Source organism: Vombatus ursinus, unplaced genomic scaffold, assembly GCF_900497805.2.
Source record: "Vombatus ursinus unplaced genomic scaffold, bare-nosed wombat genome assembly UNPS02007284.1, whole genome shotgun sequence".
Taxonomy (NCBI): domain Eukaryota; kingdom Metazoa; phylum Chordata; class Mammalia; order Diprotodontia; family Vombatidae; genus Vombatus; species Vombatus ursinus.
Window position 1 is genome coordinate 10,040,355 of NW_020947062.1, and position 10,597 is coordinate 10,050,951.

The window sequence follows — 10,597 nt, forward strand, 5'->3', positions numbered from 1 at the left end:
GTTGTCTTGAAAGAATTCAGGGGGCAGAGGTTCTCCTAGTCAAGAGGGTTTTATTGATGCAAAAGCAACGGACTAGTCCTTAGGAGCACTAGCTGTTTGAGGTAAGACAGGGGCTTACTTTTATACCCAAGTTTTGGGCACTTAGCTAGGGGTGAGGAGTATACTCCTATGTGGGCAGTTAACCACAGGGAAGGATGTCAGGAGAAGTGAAGCAGGTGTAAGGGGAGGCAGGAAAGGAGATGCAGATGTGTTGGGTACTTTACAAAACAGTTCAGGGATGTGGTCACAAAATAGGGAACTTAACTTGCAACATTCAAGGATATGGGCACAAATCATAAGGATTAGTCACATACACAGAAAATAACAAGGTTTTATTGTCAACAAATAGAGCCCCCTGTCACTTGACAGATTTAGATTTAGATAAGGCTCTCATTGTTGCTGGGCAGAAGTCAGCCTCATCACTAGGGGTTGTCCTCTATCTGGATTTTGTCAAGTATTTGTGAGTAATTAGCTGGGTCTCTAATTCCTAGTGCACATTCTTAGTGAATTGTTTTGGCCTTATCCCTGTATAGACTATTCTGCAGTCTCTTACTTTGTCCTTCAAGACTTTTATAACATCTATCTATATCAATATCTATCTCTCTATGTATAAAACATACCAGTGGATAAATTGCATTTATCCACTGATATCCAAATCTCAGCAATACCTGAGAGATGTTAAGGTCCATAAGATTACAGTACTTTTCAAGTATGACACTCATATTTTCAAGCTATTGATCTAGAATGCTAATAATGGACCTATCACCAAAGGAAAATGAGAAAAAAATTAATGAAATTATAAATGGAATTAAAGGTCTGGAGGGAGAAAATTGAAAGGAGAAAAAAAAATCATTGGCACTGAAGGTAGAAAACCTTACTGAAATTGTGACCTCCTGAAAAAAATTTTTTTTTAATGTAAGCATATACTATGAGAAACAACTGATCTGAAAAAACAGATTGAAGGGAGATAATTTAAGAATCATTTTATTCCCTCAAAACCATGAACAAACAAAAAAACTTGGACACTCCATTTCAAGAAATCCTAAAAGAAAACTCAGATTTATTAGAATCAGAGGCCAAAGTAAAATTAGAAAGAATACACTTGTCAACTACAGAAAGAAACCCCAATCTGAAAACATCCAGGAATGTCACAGCAGCCAAGATCTAGAACTTACAAGTAGAAGAAAAAAGAAATGTTAAATACTCAGAAAGAAAGAGTTTCTTTATAAACAACCACTCTGCTGCAAATACTTTTAAAAAGAGAAAATCTTGGAATACAATATTCCAAAAGGCAAAAGAAAAAAAGGCCTACATGAATAACAACCTGCAAAACTGAGTATAATCTCTTGGGGGAAAATATTTTTAATAGAATAGAGTATTTTCAAGCATTCCTGATGAAAAGACAAGAGTTGAGTACAAATTTTGAAATACAAAAAGAAGAGTCAAGAGAAACTTTAAAGAGGTAATTACACTTGAGAAATTAGAATGAGGAACTTATATTCTGATGGGGAAGCAGGAACAAGTGTGCTTTCAGAATCCTATTGTTGGCAATGAGCACTGAAGGGGGTAAGCAGAAAACAAAATAAAAGAATAAGTGATTTCAAAGATTTCTTGTTTGTTTATTTTTAACATTATTTTCTTTTTAAATTTTGAGTTCCAAATTCTCTCCCTCCTATACCCACTGAGAGGACAAGCAATATAATATCAATTATACATGTGAAATCATGAAAAACATGTTTCTATATTAGCCATATTTCCGGGAAAAAAAAGACAGGAGAAAATTATACTTCGATTGTACTCAGAGTTCATCATTTGTCTCTCTGGAGGTGGATAGCATTTTTTCATCATGGGTCCTTTGTTATGGTCTTGGATCATTGTATCAATCAGGGTAGACAAGTCTTTCACAGGTGATCATCATTACAGCATTGCTGTTACTGTACACAATGATCTCCCAGTTCTTCTCATTTCATTTTGCATCAGTTCATATAGGACTTGCCATATTTTCCTGAAACCGACCCCCTCATCATTTCTTGTGGCACAATAGTACTCCACCTCAATCACATGCCATAACTTGTTCAGCTATTCCCCAATTAATGAACATCCAGTCAATTTTCAATTCTTTGCCACCACAAAAAGATCTGCTATAAATATTTTTGTACATATAGGTCTTCTTCCTTTTCTTTGAGCTCTTTGGGATATAGTCCTAGTAGTGGTATTCCTGGATCAAAGGGTATATGCAGTTTTATAACCCTTTGGGAGTTTCAGATTGTTCTCCATAATGGTTGGACCAGTTCACAACTGTACCAACAGTTCGTTAGTGTACCTGTTTTTCCCTCATCCCCTCCAGCATCTGTTGTGTCTGATAGATGGGTGGTACCTCAGAGTTATTTTAATTTACATTTCTCTAATCAATAATGATTTAGAGCATTTTTTCATATGACTTTAAATAGCTTTGGTTTCTTCTTCTGAAAACTGCCTGTTTATATCCTTTGACTATTTATCAACTGGAGAATGGCTCTTATTTTTTATAAATTTGACTCAGTTCTAGACAGTATATATTTGAAATATGAGGCCTTCATCAGAGACACTTGCTCTAAAAAATTTTTATATTGCTGCATTGTCTATGGTACTTTTTTTTTAGCATAATGTAGTTTCCCTGATTATCTCTTTTAATTGGGTCTAGTTTTGCTTTTGCTTTGTCTGAGATCATGATTGCTGCCCCTGCCTTTTATAGTTTAGCTAAAGAATATTAGATTCTGCTCTGGCCCTTTATTTTAACTGAGATTTTTTTTAAAAGCTAAACAAATCATTCTTTTTTTTGTGAGGTAATTGGGGTTAAGTGACTTGCCCAAGGTCACACAGCTAGACCGTGTCAAGTGTTTGGTCTGAGGCTAAGATTTGAGCTCAGGTCCTCCTGACTTCAGGGCTGGTGTTCTATCCATTGCGCCACCTAGCTGCCCCTAAACAAATCATTCTTGGCAGCTAATTTTCATTCTAGAAATGATGAATGATAATATTAGCTAATATTTTCATAATGTTTATGGTTTACAACGTAATGTGCTTTACATCCATTATCTCATCTAGTCCTCTCTATAACTTATTAAGTAGGCAGTGAAATATTATTACTCCCATTTCACAGTTGAGGAAACAGGCTAGGAAGGGAAGTAGCATTTGCAATGAATGGTCAGTGAAGGTGCATGCTGGTTACAAAATACCAGAACTGAAAGAAATTCAAGCAGCAAGCATTCTACTTTTTATAAAAGGAGAGAGTCTACGGTCAGCTCCTTCTACCACTGGAAAGAAGCCAGAGTAAGGTCTCTCCACATCACTTAAGTCTCCTTAGCGAAAGGATACTGCTAAATCAGTGCTTTTTCAAAATGTAAATTAATAAAAGCACAGTGAATTGTAAGACATTTCATGATGAAATGGTACACGTTGGGGGTGTATGTTCCAGGGACCGCTAGTCCTGCTAGACAGACTAGCATAAACCCTAACATCTTTCGCTATTCAGGCAGCCTCTGCCCTCAGGCTATGCCCCAACAGGCCTTCGCTTTCCAGGTGGCCTTGGCAACCTCAGCTACAGAAGTGCCAATTCTCCAACCAGCTTGGACTTTTTACTCCTCTTCCTTGTCTAGCTCTGGATTAAGATTCATTTGAAAAGTTATGGAACCATAAGACTCATTCGCTCAGCTCTAGCCTCCATCCCTAGTTCGTGCTGAGGGGAGGGAAAATAATCACACATTAAAGGGTTTCTGCTCACTTTCCCCAACCCCGAGTTTCAGTCCCTATAACCATAAACTCTGACACAGAACAGTAAATCAATCAATCAATCAAGGTTTATTTGAAGCACAAACTAGCATATGAATAAACATTTAGAGGAACAGTATCCTATTTTGCAAGTTATACCATCATCAGGAAGGTCCAGTTCTTGCTCTTGCCAAGGCAAACTCCTCAAGGTGCACACTTGATCCTATCCCATTTCTCTGGTACATTGCCCCCTCTGTCATCCCAATTATCTTATCTTATTCTTACCACTCTTATCTTCAATTTCTCCCAATTTACTGGTGCCCTACCTGCTACTTTCTAATATATGTCTCCCCAATTCTTAAAGAAACCCTCAGATCTGACCATTCCTATTATCTACATATCTCTCACTTTTTGTGGCTACATTCCTTGAGAAGACTATCTACAACAGGAGCCTCCACTTCACTTCTTCTCACTCTCTTCTTAACTCTCTGTAGTTTGGTTTCTGATCTCAGCATGCACCTGAAACAGCTTGGTCCAAAATTCCTAATAGTCTCTTTTTATTCCCTAGTGAAAATGTTTGTGTTTTATTTTTTTCCAATTACATGTAAAAACAATTTTCAACATTCATTTTAAAAAATGTTTTGAGTTCCAAATTCTCTCTCTCCCTCTCTTTCTTCCCCCCTCCTTGAGAAGGCAAACAATTTAATATAGATTATACATGTGCAGTCATGCAAAACATATTTCCATGTTAGTCATGTTGCAAAAGAAAATACAAACAAAAAAAACACTCAAGAAAAATGAAGAAAGTAAAAAATAGTATGCTTCAATCTGCATTCAGACTCCATTAGTTCTTTTTCTGGAGATGGATAGCATTTTTCATCATAAGTCCTTTGAAATCGTCTTATTATTGTATTGCTGAGAATAACTAAGTCATTCACAGTTGATCATCGTGCAATATTGCTGTTACTGGGTACAATGTTCTACTGGTTCTGCTCATTTCATTTTGTATCAGTTCATATCAATCTTCCCAGGTTTTTCTGAAACCATCCTGTTCATCATTTCTTGTAACACAATAGTATTCCATCACAATTATATACCACAACTTGGTTAGCCATTCGCCAACTGATGAGCATCCCCTCAATTTCCAATTCTTTGCTACTACAATAAAAGAGCTGCTGTAAATTTGTTTACACATACAGGTCCTTTTCCTTTTTTTTTTTTTAAATCTTTTTGTGATACATGCCTAGAAGTGGTATTCTTGGGTCAAAGGAAATGCACAGTTTTACAGCCCTTTGGGCATAGTTCCAAATTGTTCTTCAGAATGGTTGGATCAGTTCACAATTCCACCAACAGTGCATTAGTGTCCCAGTTTTTCCACATCCCTTCCAACATTTGTCATTTTTCTTTTCTGTTATATTATTATTTTCCTTTTCTGTCACATCTGATAGGTGTGAGGTGATACCTCAGAGTTCTTAGGTCTCTTAATTGCCAAAACTAATGGCCTTTTCTCAATTCTCATTCTTCTTGACTTCAAAAACTGAAGAGAAAATGAGGTCCTTAAAACTCTGTCCTGAGACATTAAAGAGAGACCTACTACCTACATCAGAGAAAGGTATACTATTCCAAACCTCAATGATTCAGGGAGCCTAACACCAGGAAGTAGAAATCAGAACAAGTACTCCAGGATCCAAGACAAGAACAATGAAGGCCAACCAGGACACCCAAAACTGCAAGGAGGGTTAAGGGGAAAGAACTAGGCCCTGACACAAAGCCTCAATTGTTGAACTGGAAGGAAAGCTGAAAAATGAGTAAATCAAAGAAAACACCAAGGAGTATCATAAATTATTGCAAATTTAACTCCTTAACAACTGTAAGCAAAGACATGGCTTTTCCACAAGGACTACATGAATATCTAGAAGAAACGAAGTAGGATATAAAATATGAGAAAAGAAGGGAAAAAAAAGCTCTTAAAGAAAAAACTGGAAGAAGAATAAGTAGCTTAGAAGAGAAAGAGGTAAACCTTACCCAAGAATGAAATCCCTGAAAACTGGAATAGGCAAATCATAAATCAATGATGACATATAAAGCAGCAAAAAATATAGGGACAAAATCAAAGCACTGAAAAAAGGATAAAAATGTCAGCTGATATCAAAAACAATTGTCCTGGAAAGCAGGTCAAAAAGAGATCACTTGACTCCCTAAAAACCACGATCACTATATTTCCAGAAACCATAAATGAAAACTGTGCAAATCTATTAGAATCAGAAAGCCAAATAAAGATTAAAAAAAAATCCACTAATAATCTCCTAGAAGGAAAAGTTCCAGGAATAATATGGACGAACCACAGACCTCCAACATCAAACAAAAAATTCTGCAAGCATCCAGAAAAGAAACACCAATGTACCAAGGGATCATAGTCAGGTACACAAGATGTGCAAGTTTCTACTAAAAACCAAAAGAGATCTTGAAATACAATATTCTAATAGTCAAATAGAATAGACATACAACCAAGAATAGTTTATCCTGCAAAACTGGATATAATTTTACAGGGGAGAAATGGATCTTTAACGGAATAGAAGACTTTCAAGTATTTCAGACAAAAAGACTGGATCTCAGTGGAAACTTTGATATGTAAAAACTCAAGTCCAGAGAAACCTAGAAAGTTAAATTTATTTGAGTAATTGGAAGAACCTATATGATAATGTAGTACTAACATTTTAGTAGAGAGAGAAGAAACAAGTGTCCTTTCAGAACCTTAATGTATTCAAAGGATACTGAGGGAGTTAAATAAGAAAAAGAGGTAAGGGGAGATTAATTCTGTTCTGAGGGTAAAATGAAGAATACATTAGTATAGAAAGGAAAAAAGGGTATAGAATTTGTTACTTCTCATAATTGAAGTATGGGAGAAATATGCAGAAAGGGTTGGGAGCAGTGGCATGAAATGCATACAAAATACTCTTGTATTCTGTTTTACCTATGAAATGCTTTGTTTATGTTTAAGTTCAGAATTAAAAATTTTAAAAAATGCTATTCACATCCAAAGAAAGAACTATGGAGTTTGAATGCAGATTGAAGCATACTATTTGCTATTTTTTTTCTTCTGTTGTGTTTTGTTTTCTCTTTCTGGTGATTCCTCCTATTGGTTCTAATTCTTACAACATCGCTAACGTGAAAATATGGTTAATAGGAATGTATATGTATAGCCTATATCAGATATCTTGCTGTCTTGGGGAGGGACGTGGGGAAGGAGGAGAAAAATTAAAACTCAAAAGCTTATGGAAGTGATTGTTAATGATTCAAAATAAATTAATTAAAATTTAAAAAAATTTAAAAGAAAAACAATTGATCTTTGCAATTGCCTGGGACCACATGTACTTCCTATTCCATCTTGAACATTAGTATAGTATAAAGTATACTATACTATGTACATATATATATATATATATATATATATGTATATACTATGAAGTATACTAGTATAAAGCCTGAGGGAGCAAGGTGGAGTGGGAAAGAATGGAGGTGCCCTATCCCACTGGATGCCCTTGCTCTAGGCTGAAATGGATTAGGTTTAGTTCTAAAGTAGTTTGACTTACTGTAAGAAAGTGGATGTGGCTTTTCTCCAAATCTCAGGCTCAGTATGACCACACCTGGTCATACTAAGAAATTTTTCTTTTAAAAAATACTTAGCTTGGTTTCATGTGTAGGCTCTCCTCTAACAGATACTTATAGAATCACTTTTCGAACAGTACTCATTGTATAGACTATAGAGTAGTAGATATCAGATACAGGAGAGCTATTTACTTCCTCCACTACATAGAAATATTTAAAATACAGAAGACCGATAAACACACATTTTAATAGATTTTTATTAATATAATTTATCACCTAGACTTTCATTCCTTCTTCCCTTCCTCCCTGCTCCTAGAGAGTCATCTCTTGGAATTAAGAATTTTTTTTTCTAAAAGAAACTTTTAAAAAATGAGCAAAACTGATCAACACATTAAAAAAAAAAGCTTTTAGACCTAGACCTCTGCAAAGAAGCAGGAGGAAGTATCTATTCATATCTCTTCTTCCTTTTTGTTTTGGTGAGGCAATTGGGGTTGAGTGACTTGCCCAGGATCACACAGATAATGTTATGTTTCTGAGGATGGATTTGAATTCAGGTCCTCTTGATTCCAAGACCAGAGCTCTAGCTACTATACCATCTAGTTGCCCCTATAATTCTTCTTTAGAGTCAAACTTATTCTTTATAATTTTGCAACATTTACTTTTTAAAAATTGTTTTGTGATTGTTGTTCTTTGGATTTACCTTGTAGTAGTCATTATGTATTTTGTTTTTCTGAAACTGCTTATGTCATTCTGCCCCAGTTTAAGCAAATATTTTCATGCTTTTATGTATTCGTTATGCCAGTGATTTCTTACAGCACAATAATAGTCCATTACATTCAGTGGTGTGATGGAGCCAGTTCTAATTGGCCTGCAAGAGCTGATTGTTAAATTTTCAGTTGAAGCATTTGAACCTTAGAAATCAGCAATCACTACAAGTCAGGGCTTGATTTTAGTTTTGCTAATTATCTAGAGTTAAGAAAGTGTTAATAATTCAAATTAAAAAATACTTGTGCTTTCATTTCTCCCTAAGAATCTGTTAAACCTTTATCAACACACCTGTGACTACATTCATGTATCATAATGTTTTGCCATTCCCCAATTGATGGGCATCTAAATTGTTTACAATTTTTGATATCACAAAAAATTCTGCTATAAACATTTTTGGTGGTTATGGAGTCTGTTTTTGGTCAGTGATCTCCTTAGAGTATATTCCCAACATGTCCTAGTCAAAGGGTGCATTTTTAGGCACTTTATCTTCATAATCCCAATATATTCCAGAAAATGGTTGTACCAATTCACAGCTGCACTAACAATTCATACTATGCCTGAATTTCCACAACCCCTCCAATATTAACTATTCCTTTCTTTTGTTATCTTTGCCAAGTTCCTGTGTGAAGCGACCTGATATCAATCAATCATTTACTAAGAGCCTACGAGGTGCCTAGCCCTGGGGATACAAAAAGAGGCAAAAGATAGTCTCTGCCCTCAAGGAGCTTACAATTTAATGAGAAAGACAACTTGCAAACAACTCAATTTCATGCAAGATAAATACAGGATAAACTTAGTCCCTTGAGAGCAGGGACTGGCTATTGCCTTTCTTTGTATCCCCAGTGCTTAGCACAATATCTGGCACACAGCGGGCATTTAATAAATACTTGCGGACTTGACTTGATACTTTTCTAAAACTGATGTTATTGTTAGTGAAAAAGGTCCTGGACTTGGAATCAGGAAGTTTGAATTTTGATTTTGGTATTTAGCGGTGATCGCACAGGTTTCCTTTTCTGCAAGTAGAGATAAATAATTTTTGCACGCTCTACCTCGGGGCGTTGTCGTGCAGAAAGGGTTTTGCAAAGACCTGTGAGTTGTTTGGATATTGGGGTACGACCCTCACCGGGTGGGGGTGAGGTGGGATGGGGGTGTAAATGTACGGGAGGGGGCGGTTTCTTGTCTAATAAGGGAGCGTTTGTGAGTGTGGGGTTGTGTGTCTTGTGCAATAAGGGAACCCCAGGCTGGAGAAGGTGGAACACTTAGGCAACTGGGTCCCGGGCGAAGGGGCGCAGAGCTGGGGCTGGAGGAGCTGACGCAGGGAGCCGCAGGCTAAGAACCTGCTTCCCACGGGCCGCTCTGGCGACTTCCGAGACAACCAGCCATAACTAGACTTGGCACATTTTGCTTTTAAATTCAAGTGCTCCGCGTACCTTGGGTTATTTTCGTTCATTTCTCTTTTTGTAGTGATTTGGGAATTATTTTTTTTAAAAAGCGAGGGGAAAAAAAAAAATGTTACCCATTCCCATGGCCCGTACGGGGATCGAACCCGCGACCTTGGCGTTATTAGCACCACGCTCTAACCAACTGAGCTAACCGGCCACCGCTCGGCAGCTCGCCTTTTTGGTCTCTAATAGAAGATCCACGAGCTTCTGTCTATTGGGTTCTTTCTTTTTTTCCCCGCTTTCTCATCTTTGGAGTTGTTCCTGTTGCTTTGTTTTGTTTTGCTTTGTTTTTAAATAATCTTGGTATCGTTCTAGATTCATTTGGAAAAGAAGCGGCTGCTCTGACCCGGATAATGGAAAAGGAGGCTAGAGGCGAGTGTCGCACGCAGCCGTGGGGTGGAGGGAGCCCGGGAGCCGGAGAGGCCCCGCTGGGGCGCTGGGAAGGAGGAAGGGAGGAAGGAAGGAAGGAAGGAAAGGAGGAAGGGGCTCCGCGAATCCCGCATTCTCCACGGAGGGCCCTAGCCGCCCTCCAGACGTATCGTCAGCTCCGATATTTTTGCATAATATTGTGTCTGAAAAACTGCCGCGCGCCCTCCCTCTGCTAAGGAGATAGAGGCACAAAATAGTGACAGGTTTACAATCTAAGACTGACATTTTGGAAGATGACATATTTACTAGTCGATAAGCATTTATTAAGCGCCAACTATATGCCTGGCTCTCAAGCAGTCTGATGGGACAGACGGCATACAAACAAGCTGTACACGGGATAAAAAGAAAATGCAAGACACATTGGGAGCGTATTTATCTACTGCTTTTCTTTGTATCCTCAGTACAGTGCCTGGCACACAGTAGGTACTTGTTCAGTCGTTTTTCAGTCGTATCTGACTCTTCGTGATCCCAGTTTTCTTGGCAGAGATACTAGAATGGGTTAACATTTCCTTCTCCGGCTCATTTTACCGAGGAGGAAACTGAGGCAAACCAGGTTAAGTGAC

General features: G+C 37.5%; 1 non-coding gene across 1 annotated transcript; it reads right to left on the minus strand.

The window, feature by feature from the left end:
- Positions 1-9,688: 9,688 nt before the first annotated feature.
- TRNAI-AAU lies at positions 9,689-9,762 on the minus strand. The gene has a single exon. It is a non-coding gene; the product is annotated as a tRNA-Ile (tRNA).
- Positions 9,763-10,597: the final 835 nt, after the last annotated feature.